General features: G+C 45.3%; 1 protein-coding gene across 1 annotated transcript in view; it reads left to right on the forward strand.

The window, feature by feature from the left end:
• Positions 1-16,121, forward strand: part of ADAMTS2 (ADAM metallopeptidase with thrombospondin type 1 motif 2) — a 236,872-nt gene continuing 220,751 nt past the window's right edge. Inside the window, exons 1-3 of the mRNA XM_014521388.2 lie at positions 1-111; positions 4,680-4,771; positions 6,283-6,338. The gene's annotated coding sequence lies outside the window, so the exon portion shown is untranslated. The remainder of the gene's footprint in view (positions 112-4,679; positions 4,772-6,282; positions 6,339-16,121) is intronic.

Raw genomic sequence — 16,121 nt, forward strand, 5'->3', positions numbered from 1 at the left:
GACGAGGCGGGCGCGCCGCGCCTGGAGCCGCTCTCCGCCGCCTGCCTCTACGTGGGGGACATCGCGGACCTGCCCAACGCCTCGGTGGCCATCAGCAACTGCGACGGGCTGGTAAGGGCTCCCCTCCCCTCCCAACCCCAAGCGGGGGCTTCTCAGCAGCTCCCCTCCACCCTGTCCCCTTCCTCCTTCCACTTGGGGGACGCCTCCGGGCTTCCAGGGAACTTTTCCTCCAGCCCAAGGATTAGTTCGAAGGGCTTCAGGTGACGCTTTATGCGCTGGGCGCGTGACGAGGACAGGGCGCGCGTCTCTGCGGTGCCGGCCGCTGGGGTCTGGGACACACGCGGCATAAATCGGTTGAGTCTGATGCTGCATCCGACCAGGTTTATCTCAAACCGGTTTCAGCCATTTTCAAACTGGTCTACGTGCGCTGAACATCTGTTCTGTTACAGGTTTAAACTAGCTTCCGATCGCTTAAACCGGTTTACGTGTCACGTCTGTCCCGAGTTAACAGGGCAAACTTTGTTCAGAGGCTGTCATTTTGGAAGCGAGCTGCGACGCTGTATGCTTAACTGCTCCTCGTCCTTTCAGGTTTCATATCTTTGGGCTAATTTAATGCTGTGGATTTCGGTGCTCTGCTTAAACGGCAGCCGAGTTTAAGCAGAGCGCCAGTTTGAGTCTGCTGTGGTCCTTTTTTATTCAGACATGGAAAGCTGTTCACTTCCAGCACTGGAGAGCTGGTATGCCTGAAACCTGTAAAAGTGAATGAGACGGTTTCTCTCTGTCCTCATTTTCCTTATTTGCACTCCTGTGATTTCCTCTCTGCTTGCCCTCTGCATGTTCTTATTTTAGCGGTGGGTTTGCATTAGTGTCAATGTGCACAAAAGTTCCTACAAGAACACTGTGTCTAGCGTAGTTTTGATTCAGTCACAACCCACTTCCCAGACTCTCACTATGGCCTGAAGGTGGGAGAAATGTTGCCAGTCCTGTACCTAGCGCAGATTATTCCAATTAAGGCATAATTGCAGCTGTTTGGGGCAGTGCCCGGGGTGGGGGAAGCAGTGGAGCCAGGACTCTGTCTCTTCCTTACCCAGCTGTGTGGGAGGGGAGGGGGAGATCCTGGGAGACTGCTTGCCTGTTGTGCGGATGCTGGCTCGGGAGAGTGCCTGGGTGACTTGATTCTCTACCCTTGCCTGCCTGCAAGCATGCGATGGACCGTGATGTGGCTATTACCGTTTTAAAAAGCAGATCCAGTTGGACTGTCAGCATCTGTTTAATGAGAACAAAAGATTAGGGGTCTGAATTTCTGTGGCCTTGTGCTGTCATTTGATGTCTGGGCCAAGTGGGTTTAAGAATACCGCTGCTTGTACAGGAGCAAACACCTCCACATGGTTCAGGAGAGGGGAGCATCAGACCCAGAGTCTTTTCTGAGGGATCAGTAAAGCTAATCTTCACAAAAGTCCTTTATTTGGATAGCTACAAGCTAGAAAGAAACCGACAGTAGTTGCTCAAAGAACTCTTCCCAGTTGTGAAGCCCTATCAGACAGTGAAGATAAGTTTAACAACACTGCATTAAGGTCCGGGACAGATATTGCATAAACCCGCTTGAGCCAAATCAGTTAAGTCTGATAGACTACATTCAACCAGGTTTATCTCAAACCGGTTCCAGCCGTTCTCAAACTGGTTGATGTGCACTGAGCATCTGTTCTGTCACAGGTTTAAACTAGTTTCTGATCACTTAAACCGGTTTACATGTAATGTCTGTCCCTAGCCTAAGTGCGTTCAGCTTCCGTCGAACATGTCAGTTATGTGTATGAGCATCAGTATTAAGGAATTAGCTTGGTTTTATTCTTATATGAAGTCTTAATGCTGAGAGCCTCTGTATATGTCGATATTCCATGGCATCTACTTTCACCTGCTTGTTACGCTTATTTATTCATCTGGGCCCTGTTCCTGCAAACACACGTGCACTTACTGTCAAGCAAATAGCGTGAGGAATTAGCTTGTAGTCAATACGGGAAAGAATTAATAATAATAACTTAAGCTTTAGCCAGATGAGCTTCAGCCAAGAGCAAATAGAACCAGGATCCAGGCCCCATTAAAGCCAATGGAAAGACCTGTGTTTACTTCTTGTGGGTCATTAGTTATTCATGAAATAAATTTCTTAATTACTGGAGTAGGCTGTTTAGTAAGGTTTTCAGCTGGGCGTCGGTGGCTCTTTTTGTCTTGTCTGGTCTCTTCCTGTGCAACGCTCTTGCTTTTGAGGACTGAGGATGTTTAGTACTAACTCCCTGAGTTTGCTGCGTAGGTATGTAGTGTGTGTGAGGGGCTGGGGTGGATATTCATGTGCATCCTTTTGGGCCTAACACTTATTTTATGGTGGCCTGTCATTACGAAGGACTAGGCTTGATGACCCACGTTCCTCAATTATTCCCAGTTTATGAATGAGGCAAACATCACTTGGGAGGTGAACAGGGCTTCTCCCCATCTCGGCGTACTCTGGGCTGTTTCTTCCGCGTCCTCTACGCTGTTTAGTCCTCGTCAGTTCTTCCTCTGGGAATATATTGTGTGATGGGGATAGTCTTTCAGTCGGCCCCTTTCTCACATCCCTCTTGCTGCCTACTGGCTTATCTGCCATAGCAGATTCTCTGGCTTCATTTTTAATGCATGTTCCAGATATTTTCACTTTTTTTTTTGGTTGGAAAACTGGAGATCAGGAGCTGTTGACTCCTTGGGCAGATATTAACATTTGTTATAAAGGCACTCCATCTCCTACCTATCATGTTCTTTAGGCATTTGCATTTGGAGGCATTTAGACATTTCTGCCTGCCCCTGGTGGATTTCTGGTTTTTGCATCCAGATGTTGAGGTGGTGATAGCATTTGCATGGAAGATCTGTAGTCTAGTCTTCAAGCTGTAGATTTGCATTGGCTGTATCTTGTTCAGCCTGGTGGATGCAGCTCCTGCCTTGCTACTTTTGACATTTCTTTCTTTTTGGATATTCCCTTTGGCTCACAGGTTTCTGCCCAGGGTCTTATTTTCCAGTTATTCTTTTGAAAAGCTTTTCTGGGGCTTTGGGTTTTGCTAGAACGCAGAGGTGGCTAGAACTGATTGAAATGGCATCACTGTTGCATTCTACAGCGGGGATGGTTTTGGCTTGCCTTCTTTTTTTTTTATTTTGTTTTATTTTTTTAAAGAAACCCCTCTGATCCATGCTAACTCTAGGAAGGACAGTGAAATGAGTATTCAGAATTGCATATCATTTTCATGCAGAACTGAGGATTAGTTATTTTAATATGCATCCTCTCACAGCCTTCTGGAGTAGAAACTAACAACAAAACCAGTTTCACTTAGCACTGGCTTAAAAAAAAAAAAGCAGAAACAGATGAACTAGGACATCCAAAGTATGCAAATTGGACTTCTTTTTTTTTTATGGCTGAATTGGGCCCTTAGAGATCACTGGCAAGTTAGAGCTAATTAAGTAGATTTCCTTATCAGCCTCCTTTAGAGTCCTGAATGTGGTGGTGGTGGTTGTTGTTATTATTATCATTTTTAACCGTGTAAAGGAAATATTGCAACTCAATTAATTAAAAAGAAAAGATTGGGTTCTAGGCTAGGGTGTCAAATGTCTTTGTCAGCCAAGTGGCGCCCAACGTGGGCTTTTCCCTGGGTATGCTCTGAATTCATTTCCACATCCTGGTTCTTCACTTCAACAGCACAGAAGGAAGAGGCAAGGGCAGCTTTCTGTTGCCTTGGTGCTTGCCCCATCCCAAGGCTGTTTCAAGTTCAGCTTTGGTGCCAGAGTAGAGGCAGCTCTAACATGCTCAGCAGCCTCAGGCCTCCAGGGATCATTGCAGAAGACGCTGTGTGCTGGTGACATGTCTTGTCCTCGGTATGCCCTGTACATTGGGGCACCAGTGGAGGACATTTTAGGACCATACAGCCCTTGTCCTGTGGATATTCTGTGGTGGGCAGGCCCTTGCCTTTATCCAGTCCTCCACTGTATAAGGTGGAAAAGGCAATAAAGAATTAGGTCTCACTTGACTCTCCCCTTGGAAGGGCCAAGTTTACCTTCCTCTGTGGTGTTTGGGCCCTGACAGAACTTGGGGTATCTCTTTGAAAGGCCAGTGCCTCTGCAGTGCAGCACTTTATGGCAGCACAGCTCCCAACCATGCATAATAACCATCCCAAGCATCCTTCCTGTCCAGAGGGTTTTCACTGAATGGTAGGTGAAGAGGGGAAAGTTGGGGTATGTCCACACTGATGTTTATGGTCAGCGCTGCAGGTTGCCCCAATTAATTCAAGGCACAGTAGTTGTCCTGCCCTATCTATATCTTACCTGTTGCCTACACCAGTGTCTCTCAACCAGTGGGACATGTCCCACTGGTGGGACTCGAGGGTCATGTAGGTGGGACTTCAACTCATTGCCTGATTTGAAAAAAATCAGTTGTTTGCACTTCAAATAGATGAATCGATAGATATCTCGAACAGTGCAATTTTGTGGGGTTTTGTTTTTATCATAGGGGACCAGGGGTTTTTGACAAAATGGTTGGTGGGACGTAAGGTGCAAAAGGTTGAGAACCGCTGGCTTACGCCAAGGTGGCCCATCTTGTTTTCCCTGTTCCTTTCTAGGAATCAATCTGTGAATTACTTGCCTCTTCTTTTGTGCTACCCTAATTACAGGAAATGGGGTGCAGAAGGGCTGGAAGTCTTGAATAGGGAATTACGGGGATAGCACTGACAGACTTCCCATGCTTGCAGCCTGCAGCATCTAGGTAAGTACCAAACATGCTTTAGGGAGAGGTGACTGGGCAGGTAAGGTTTGGCCTCACACCTTTGAAGTTTAGCTGAGATTTTGTGGGAGGGCTTGATTGTTGGTAGGGGCTGAGCTTGGGGTTTTCACTGTAGATAGTAAGCAGCTTTGGCCCTTAGGGTGGCCAGAAGGTTATCCCTAACTGTTAATATGGACATAATATTATTGTGGATGGAACAAAATTAACGCATGCAGGATGTCCCCATGTCTGCCCTCCTACAGAGCCCAATACCTGGTGACTGCCCGTGATATTGAAGAGAGGGGGAGAGCCTGCCATGAAGCCAGAACTCTCCATTTCCATGGATTCCAGATTTGCTACTTGTGGAAATACAGCAGGGAAAAGTTTTGGCCCATGTCAGTAACAATGCTGATGGCAGCTGTGAAAGTCTTCTGTACCATTTATATGGTGAAAATATTGTTGGCTGCAGAATTTCAGTGTTGTTGACTATACCCCACCCTCTATGTAATATATCCCCAAGCCCACAGGCAACTGGCTAGATAGAATATGCACTTAAACATGAACAGATGTGTGGAGATGAACACAGTACAAACACATACGACTCTGATATGGACAATCAAGATGAAAAACATACAAGATTTTGTTGTGCAGAATGTAACTCAGGGTTATGTTTTAGGTGTTAGGCAATTAAGCAGTGCTGTAGCAAGGGTGGGGTCGAGCAGGACGACCGCCATGGGAGCTGAAGTGAAGGGGCGCCAGCAGGTGCTGCCCAGCTGGGGTGGGGCGTGGGATGGATCTGTGAGCAGCTTGTTTGGGAGGGGACGGGGACGGAGGGAGGGCAGCTCCCACTGCTGTGTGCACTCCTGGGCAAGCATGGGGGGGGGATGTGTGCCCCCCAGATCTGTGCGCAGGGTGAGGGCAGACTGATGCTGTGGGCTTTGCCCCAGGTGCCAAACTTCCTTGCCACAGCACTACAATTAAGACTCTCTAGTCAGTACCCAAATGTCTTAGGGTAGTTACCATTTATTTGCTGTGAATTTGGAGTTGAGCAAAACCTTAAACATTTTAATTTCTCAGTTAAAGGTTCAGTGCCACTGAAAAAAGGCCCAGTGGTGAATCCTGAGTGGTTAATTTGTTCCATATCTCTGACACTAATGAAAGTTTGAAATGTAATTTGGAGGACTGATGTCCTCTTCTTCCCCCCACCTCTTTTTTTGTAGAGTAGTATTTAGACGGGTACAGATATTAACATCTATCTGTACTGCTCACTGGTGTGTTGACCTGCAGGAAGAAGGAGGGCATATGGTTTGGAGGGAAGGTTTGAGGGGGATGAATCCCAACCCAGTGAGGGTCACTTTCTTAGCTGCTGTAAATCCGTATAGCTCTATTAAAGATAGTAAAGGAATCCCAGTTTGCATAGCAGAGGATATCGCCCCAAACATTTTGCCTCATCAGTGTAATTCTCTTCCTCTTTGTGTTTGTTTTTTTTTTAAATTAAAATATCGGCTGTCCAGCAAGACTGTGGTGCTGCCATTGAAAAGGAAACTTATTGCAAATGGAGACATGACAAGTAAGCTTTTGAAAGATTCTGTGATTTCATCTTTTTTCTACATTCTTCAAATCTGTGCATTCTTCATAGAGTGCCCTACTCATGTGAGCACTTGACATTAGCGGTTCTATTTGTGTGAGTAAAATTAGCAGGCTTTGCTAATTTTCAGAGTGTGTTGTATGCTATAATAACGCTCACAACATTTTTGAGAAGAACTTATTGACTGGCTGTTTGCCCAGATGCTAATTCCTCTAAAAATGCCTTGTACAGAACACCGCTATTTAAACTCCTTTCTTCCTTAATAGCAGTAGTGACCACAGCTCAGGGCCCAGCTTCATGAGTTAATGATGATCCACATTTGCCCAGCCAGTCATTAATCTTCAGGAAGTAGCTTGTTCTTTGATTCCTATTCCTTAAGTGCCTGTTTGTCAAATATTCTAACAGGAGAGATTTTTGTTATACGGCACTTGTGAACATCTTAATGTTGTTTAGAAACATTAAGTAGAAGTTTAGAAACCAAGTAATTAAATGTTCTTAGTTTTTGCCATCTCTGGTTGAAAGTGTTTAGGTTCATAGGCCTAAATTCGGGAAGGTGCCTTTGCACATGGTGAAATCCATCACTGCTCAGGACAATCCTGTTTAACTTTGTGCAGGTAGCTGAGTACCCCTGTATCTATTGCTGCCTTGAATTGGGGCCTCTGGGTGCTTGTACACGTGACATGATTACCATGTACATGTGATGAAAATGTCACTTGGTGTGGCTTAATGGCATCACATAGTATACGTGCATAAATTTTGAGGGTTTTAAATAATTTTGCATCCTTGCAAACTAAACTACATCCCAATGTAATTTAGTTTGCAATGTTACAAATTGCAATGATGCAGCTGTCAGCTTGCCCCCCGGCCGTGGCAGAGGTGGGCAAGGTCTGCAGAAAAAAAGAATCTGCCCTCGCTGGGGCAGTGCAGGAAGGTGGCAGGAGGGCGGCTGAATTTGCTGGCGGCCATAGAAAGCGACAGGGACCGTGCATGGGGCTCTGGAAGCGCTGGTGGGCTCAGGGAAGCGTTGGATCCGGCACCTCTAAGCTGGGGCAGCACCCGGCCAGCTACCAGCCCACCCGGGCTTCCAGAGCCCCATGCACCATTTCCACTGCCTTCTCCAGCCGCCAGCAAACCCAGCTGCTCTCCTGCCACCTCCCTGTGCTGCCCGAGGAGCAAGCCAGAGCATTCCCAGGTGGCCCCAGGCGCCCTGATGGCCACAGGAGCCTGCTGAAGGCAGAAATGGTGAGGGGCCCAATCCTTTTTTTTTGGTGAAGGCCTGCCTGCCTGTTCTGTGGCCAAAGGGCAAGCTGCTGGTGGGCCAGGGGCCCCAGTCCTTCCCTCCGCGGTGGCGGCAGGGAAGAGTTGGATCGAGCCAGGTGTTGCATTGGAGCTGGGGCAGCATCCAGGCTGCTGGCTGCCCCAGGGGCACCACCACTTCGGAGGGAAGGACCGGGGCCGGTTGGCTGTTCAGCCTGCTAGCAGCTCGCCCTTTGGCTGTGGACAGGCTCTGGCTCTGCTGGGGGACGGAAAAAAAAAAGGGTTGGGCCCCTTGCCATAACGTGATAGAAAAATTGAAATGGTGGGTTTTAATTAAAAACCTACAATTTCAATTTAGGGGGCATAAAATAAAACTCTGAGAACTAAACTCCCAGGGCCTATTGAAGTTGCTAAATCTTGTTTTTCTAGTGATTTTCCTCAGGTCCATAATACCTGCGTGGGTTTTTCATGCAGGTTACTGCGTAAACTACTCCCCCTTCATTTAAAAAGTATTCTGATTTTCTTTGGTTGAGTTTCAGTTCTGGTTTCACTTTTGAGATCTATATTTAAAAAAAATCTGAACATTTCAGACAAGCCCCCTTTTTGTTTTTCAAATAGTTTGATGCATATGTGTTGGCAAATACTCTTGTAGCTCTAATCAACAATTTTAATCAACATTTGCCTGCATGAGTGTGTTTCAGATTAATTGTTTATTGTGAATGCAACTGTTTTTACTGTTTTACTGTCTGGCGCACACATAACTTATCTTAATGAAGTAAAGTTGTTTGTTTGTATAAATGGCCAACAAATCACTCTGCAATGAATATAATGTATGAAAGCAAACAAATATTTATGTAACTTTTATCACCTGCTTCCATATGAATTTCCAGTTTGGTTTTGTTTGTATTTTATTCGTCCTTGGGAATATACCAGTTTGTGAAGTATCAAGCAAAACGGAATTCAAGCCACTGCAGTATTGTCGCTATAATCTAGTCCTGCCTTATACATGACAGTTAAAGCAGATATTTACTACTAATAATTCCTGTGATTCTGTTTGCAGTACTAACTTTATAACATTTCTTTTATTATTGGGTTGTAAACATTTACAACAGACTGAAAACTGGCATATAGCATCTTGCCTCTTAAGAACATTTTCCCAGCTAAATCAAAAGAAAGTGCCTCTCCATGGCACAGTGGGAAATAAAAAAGGAGAGGGGGAGAGAAAATGTGGTCTTTTTGCTTAGAGAGGCTCTATTACATTCTGAAACCTCAGTCCTGAAAAACCCATGCACATGCTTAACTTTAAGCACATAACTGACCATAGCGTACGTGAATGCTTAAAAGTCAAACACATGTACTGTATATAAGTTTTCTACTGTCTGTGTGTGTGGCCGGCATTAGCCTGGTTAAACAGCCATTCCCTCCATACTGTAAATTGCTGAGGCTTCTCCTTTTAAAAAATATAGCTTGACAGAGAGAGTACCTAATAAGCATGCTTAAATTTCTAACTAGCGTAAATTGTCCTCTGTGTGCTTTCGCTGGAAAGAAAATCTCCCATCGGTGCTGTACTGTATTTTTATTTGTGTATTTTGTACACAAATCTTCTGCTTTTCATCTGAAAATGGAATAAGTAATTTCCTACATCAGACAGGTGGATACCATCTGGACAGAATATCCTCAGGCAATCAAAGCTGATATCTTTGTGCTGTGTTGTAAGCCTTTGGATAAAAGATAGGTATTTCCTTATGTTGTATTTGACCTTGTGTTGCACTCTTCTTATTGTTATAGTATCTCAGATGTATTCCTCTCTCTGACCACACAAGAACTAAATTTCCAGCCAGAACATAACACTGTGTCCACCCAAGAAAATGTGCCTGGTGGCTCCTGCTTCCCACCTTGAAAGATCCAAATATTGTAGTTATGCAATAGTAGTTATACAAGGTCATAATTATCTCCGTGGACAAGTAGAACATCTATTTTGGGAAACCTGTCCTTCTTTAGATCCTAGAGTGCGTCCCTAGTATAATGCTACTAGCTTGCAGTAAATGTATTGCATCTCTGTAGTGTAGTTTGCAAGATGCTTCATAAAGGTTTTCCAGGATTCTCTGAGGACTAAGCACTACCAACCCCTGCAACCGAGGAGACCTCCTCTCACTTTTCACTGTTCATTTTTCGAGAATTGCTATTGATACAGCAGGTTGAGAGAGATTTTTCTCATGTCAACAGCCCCAGCCTCTGCAGAGGGGATCATTTTCTCCAGTGATCACACTAGTATTTTATCTGACCTATTTATGAACACTTTTTATTAATAGTGATGGCTACCTCTGTAGGCAAGTAATCTCATTGCCTAATTGCTTATTCAGCTCAGAGACTTCTCATATCAACCGTGATTAGCTAAAACAAAGACGTGGAAACCGCTCCCACTCATCTTATTGGATTCAGAGAGACACAATTCTGTACTATTATTGCTTCTCTTAACAGCTCTCTAAAATTTGCAGTCTTTTTATTCCACCTTCTACTTTATTGTCTCTTGCCCCAAAGGTTTCAGCAAGCTCCTTCAATGTCTCTCCATGTGTTGTTGCCTCTGATCCAAGTTAGCTAGTAAAATCCTACCTGTTTGGAATTCATCTTTGTTTTCAGTGACCTCAACACAGAGTGTTTTCTTATGTAACTGGCTCTAATGAAAGGCCTAACTTTTGTACAGTATTTTAAGTGTTGGTTCCCTGCACTATAACAACATGTTGCCTTCCAATGTTTTAAGAGCCTGTCTATAGATGAGTCTCTCAAAGGGCAACATCTTTTCTTTTCATAGATTTCATAGACATTTGGGCTGGAAGAGACCCGGGAGGATCACTGAGTCCAGCCCCCTGCCCCAGGGGCAGGAAGTCAGCAGGGATCATAGGATCCCAGCAAGATTAGCATCCAAATGTGTCTTGAAGGCGTTCAAAGTGGGTGCTTGAACCGCCTCCGGCGGCAGGCTATTCCCAACCTTGGGGGCTTGGACAGTGAAGAAGTTCTTTCTTATGTCCAGCTTGAATCGGTCGCGGCGGAGTTTGTGACTGTTCGATCTTGTTGTCCTGATGAGCACCCCTGATAAACTTATAGGTGGCCACCAGATCATCCCTGAGCCTGTGCTTTTCCAGGTTGAAGAGCCCCATGGCTCTCAGCCTCTCATCATAAAGTCTGTTTTCCTTACCTCTGATCATGTGTGTGGCTCTCCTCTGCACCCTCTCAAGCTTCTCCACAACCACAATTCAGAAAGGAACCCAAAACTGGATGCAGTACTCCAGCTGTGGCCTCACCAAGGCCGAGCACAGGGGGAGAATGAAGTCCCAGGATTTGCTTAGAAGCATCTATGGATGCAAGCCAGCGTTTTGCTCGCTTTACTAGCCGCAGTATTCAGTGATACTGCACTGTTTGGTCACCACCACTTTTTCCATCCACTATTGCCTTTTGTGTACAGGGTTTCTGACTCTTTAAAAGAGTTGGTGGTTTTCTTAAAGCCTGAGCTCCTGGAGTCATGGGTGAGAACGTCAGATGCATCATTTTAATTTTTTTCTGTAAGCCCGCTTCATTACAGAATACATGAGCAGAAGCATGTGCCTCCACTATACAGTAACACTTCAAATCCTAGAAAACCAATAGAAATCACCCACAATATGTGTAAAAATGTCTCATGAAGCAATATCATGTTCATAATTACAGCATATCCCAACACTTCTCAACGTCAGGCATGGACCTGAACCCACTAATTCCTTTAGTTATCCAGTGTTTGCTTCCTGAAAACAAAGACCCTTCATTGTACAGAGTACTATTACTCTTCAGCTTTAGAATCATGAACATTATTTCATGACAATTTACCAAAGCTTTTTACATTCCATTGTTTCCTTTATATTGGTGTATGCCAAATTAATGGTTTCCCCATTTCTTGTTGCACTCCTATCCTTTTTTCCAAAAAGGATAAAATCTACTCCTCCATCATATGTATTGCTCCATGGTGAACTTAGGATTTAAAATTGTCCATGAGAAATAGGTCCTGTGTTTCCTGTAGGCTGCATCTTCAGCTCTGAATCTTTGCTTCCGTTTTGACATGGTGATCTCTCTTGACCTGGTGATCTCTACATCAGTCCAGGTGAATCTTGTTCATATTGTCTTTCTCATTACTCTCTTCCATGTGTCGTCTTCCCAATCTGCATTTCATTGCAGTCATTTTTCCCAGATTTTTAACCTGAAGCCTACTGGAACACTGCGCATGAAGTCCAGCCCATTTTCTGTCAAAAGAAAAGCATGAACCTGCTAACACTGAGTAGACAGAAATTAACAGTATTGGTGCCCTGGTGAACAACAAAGCTCCTCATTCCTCCATCTAGATAAAGCTAATTTAATGCTTGTTAACTTTTAAATAATAGCTGTTCCCTGGGATAGTAACTCTGGGAGCTGCTGTTGCTACTGTTTAATGAATGTGAATGAAGCTAGCTCTGACACAGCCGTCTTTTTTCCGTTAAAGAGGGAACAGCTAAAATCTGGATCACACTTAATTCTTAGACAGGTCTCTTAAAACCATAAAAACAAATACCTTTCTGAGATTTTTATGAGGGCAGAGTGCTGTATCTTGACATGGGACCTGAAGCTGTAAGACTTTACTGATGTGTTTTTGGATTTATTATATGTGTGAGAAAAATTAAAAAATGCTTTGGTAGAGTCCCATATCCATATAGTATCTTTTTACATGTGGCATAAGTAGGTCTGTGTGTGTGTGGTCTCGGTCTGTCTTTAAGATGTTTTGGAGTTAACCCTGATCTATAGAAGACTTTAAACATCTTTATTAAATATGCAGTTCAGCAAGGGATTAAAGCCTGTGAGTGACTTTCCTAGCACAAGCAATCCAGTTGAAGCAATGGAGATTACTCCCATGTTCAAGTCCCTTGTTAAACTGAGGCCTTAGTGAAAATGTTTTCTTGAGCTGTAAGGCCTGATTTTTTCCAAGGTATTTAGGTGCCAAAAGAAGCAGGGTTTTAAAAAGTGTTTGAACACTTGTTCCTATTTATATCAATGGGTGTTAGATGCTGAGGTGCTTTTAAAAAAATCCTAGTAGGCGCCAACCCTCATCTTTAGGCACCTAAATGCCTTTAAAATTGAGCTCATAGTGGCTGGTGTCTTTGAAGTGTGAGGGGGAAAAATAATATTTATGGCCCTGAAATTAATTGCTAGAAGTATTTATATCTTCCTTCTAAACGGTTATAAATCACAGCCGGGGCGGATCGGGGGTGGTGGGGGGAGAGGAGGGTGCACTGGTGCAGTTGCACCGCACCCCCTTTGATTCCTACTCCTCCAAAACTTTAAAACCGACTGCCTGGGAGGGGTGGTGGCGTTTCTGTTCAGATAATGCTGACAGTCAGTTGAATTCATGACTCATTATCATCTCCCTGATTCCTGTTAATCTCTCCCCTTTCCACAGGTCTTAATGGTCTTCTGTCCTTTTTAATAGTCTTGATGTTTCAGTCTTCAAGCTATCCTTTCTTCTGCAGTTTTGTTGTCTGTTAGCCATGCCTGGAGATGCCTCTCTTCTATTTTATAGCCCTGCACACTGGTTTTAGCTCTAATTAATCATCTTAACTCAGGCGTGGTCATATTAACTCGGGTGCAGAAATGATTGGCAGTGAAGTATTGGAGGCACTGTCAAAGCACTCAAGAAGGCTAGATTTTTGTTTTATGACTCTGAATAAGAGATGCACATTTAACTGTAATGCCTACAGGACTAATGATGCAACACCTTTGACTGTTTTTTGACTAGTTTGTTCTGTGGTTTTTTTTTTTAAACTCTACCCAGTTAGTGCACATGCCATTAATTATATTTATTTATTGCTTTGTTCTTAAACTCAATAACATGGTGCTAATCTCTAGCAAAGTTTTCTACTGTCTTTAACTGGAGCTTCTAACTGCTGTTTAACTGGAGACAAATGTGTGTGTGTTATATGTGATGAAGTACCACATCATCTGCAACCCCCTTTTCAAAATCTTAGATCCGCCCATGATCACGGCTACCCAGTGCAGTCTGTGAATAGGTGGTCTCCCTGTTGATGTGTCGTCGTTGCAGAGCTGATCTGGGCTCTCAGGCTGTCCATACCACCTCTGTGCAGTGTGGGAGCGCTGCTGAAAAAACACGCCCTGCTCCCTTGCTTTTGCACAGCATCCACAATGAGACAAAAGAGCTGTCTTTGGGTGTCCTCAGGACACTGTCAGGCAGCCCAGGGGTGATTAAGACAATATTGTCTCAGTTTCAGGATTTAGTGTGCGCCGAGCAGGTGAGTGGGTGGCATTTGCTGTTTGGCATCACTTCTGGGCTTGGCTTGCAGGGGACAGGAGAGTAACCCTTGCTCAGGTCTTACTCCTAGCTTAGTTATCATCCCCACACAGCTGCCTGGCCAGAGTTTTAAACCAATTCTTGCTGGCTTGGCTTGCAGTAGCGGCAAGACCAGGGGCATTAGAGAGAGAGTCCACGGGCCAGATGCAGCCCATGAAGCCTTGTTGTCCGGACCCCGGTGTCCCTGGTCTTGAGTTGATCCATATGTTGGACTGGCCTTGTGTGTGTGGGATCTGGGACGGTAGCTGCACATGGTGTCCTCCCTGGCTGGTCTGGGACACACGCTGCATATCATGCCTGCCCTGGATCAGCTGGGCACTGTAGGTGCTGGATCCAGCATGCAGTGGGGGACTGCAGGGATGGCCCTGTGTTCACCTTGCGTGTGAACTGGTCCTGTGCTACTCATCAGGCCCACGGGGCCAGATGAGTTTGAGACCTTTGGGATAGACCCAGGGGGCTGCTTGTACCTGGGCTGGTAGCTTAGCTACTTCGCAGTAGAATTGGGGTTAATAAACTCAGGTGCTGATAGTACTTCATATTTGCTTGCATTCTATCTACTCCTTTCTTCTGGAAGTCGTCTCCTAGTTTGTATGTGCTGTGTCGGCATTTAAACCTGATGCTGCAAACAGCCTGCTTCATTTCCAGCATGTTTCATGGGACTTGAACAGAAATGGGGGGTGTGCGGACTCGTTACAAAAGTCCTTGTTCACTTCAGAGATGGAGTTCTAGGGCTTTTGAAACTTGATGCTTATTCTCCCCCTTAGAAACACTACTTGGCGTTGTTCATCATTTTGAGATTCACTCTTGTTCTGCTATTTCCCTTCCTGAAGTAGCAGTATATTCCTGCTTTGGTTTGATCTCTTCCAGGTAGAGGGTCAGCACCCAGGACTAGGACAGATGAGGTAAGTGTCTTGACCTCTGAGCCTGGAAAATGAACTTTTACACAAGGTCTTGCTAAAAATGAGCAAGCCTTTACCTCAACATGCTCTGAACTTAAAAGGTTTTGGCCTAAAAACCTTTTTTGGTTTCGGTCAGCAACGCGCAAGTCCTTGACTTCAGGAAAGCCGACTTTGACAAGCTCAGGAGGCTTGTCAGTGAGGCCCTAAGGGACCGTGACCACAGGGAGAGGGGAGTTCAAGAGGAGTGGTTGCTCCTCAAGGGAGCGATCCTCAATGCACAAACTAAGTCTATTCCATCTCGGAGGAAAGGCAGCAAGAGGGCACAGCAGCCCCCCTGGCTCTCCAGGGACCTAGCAGATCTCCTGAGGCTAAAAAGAAAGGCCTACAAAGGGTGGAGGATGGGAGTCACCTCCAAGGAGGATTATTCTGCACTGGTCCGGTCCTGTAGGGAGCAGACCAGGAAAGCCAAGGCTGCAACTGAACTCCAGCTAGCTTTGAGCATCAAGGACAATAAGAAGTCCTTTTTCAGATATGTGGGGAGCCGGAGGAAAAGCAGGGGCAACATTGGACCCCTGCTGAATCAGATGGGGCAACTGACAACTGACGCCCAGGAAAAAGCCAACCTATTAAATAGGTACTTTGCATCAGTCTTTCATCAGTCCCATGGGACGCCCATGCCCGCTACAGGGCCGGGAAGTCCGGGTGAGGGTGATCCCCTGCCCTCCCTTAATGCTGACTTTGTGAAGGAACATCTTGAGAAGCTGGATACCTTCAAGTCAGCTGGCCCTGACAATCTTCACCCCAGGGTACTCAAGGAGCTGGCGAGCATCATAGCCCAGCCTCTAGCACGGATCTTTGAAAACTCTTGGCGCTCTGGTGTAGTGCCCGAAGACTGGAAGAAGGCCAATGTGGTGCCTATCTTCAAGAAAGGGAGGAAAGTGGATCCGGCTAACTATAGGCCCATCAGCCTGACTTCTATCCCGGGGAAGATCTTAGAAAAGTTTATTAAAGAGGCCATCCTTAATGGACTGGCCGACGCCAACATCTTAAGGGATAGCCAGCACGGGTTTGTTGCGGGTAGGTCTTGCTTGACCAATCTCATTTCCTTCTACGACCAGGTGACCTATCACCTGGACAAGGGAGAAGAGATTGATGTCATATATCTTGACTTCAAAAAAGCCTTCGATCTGGTGTCCCATGATCGCCTCTGGGAGAAACTGGCCAATTGTCCCCTTGGGTCCTCCA

This window comes from Alligator sinensis, unplaced genomic scaffold, assembly GCF_000455745.1.
Source record: "Alligator sinensis unplaced genomic scaffold, ASM45574v1 scaffold741_1, whole genome shotgun sequence".
NCBI classification, from domain to species: Eukaryota; Metazoa; Chordata; order Crocodylia; family Alligatoridae; genus Alligator; species Alligator sinensis.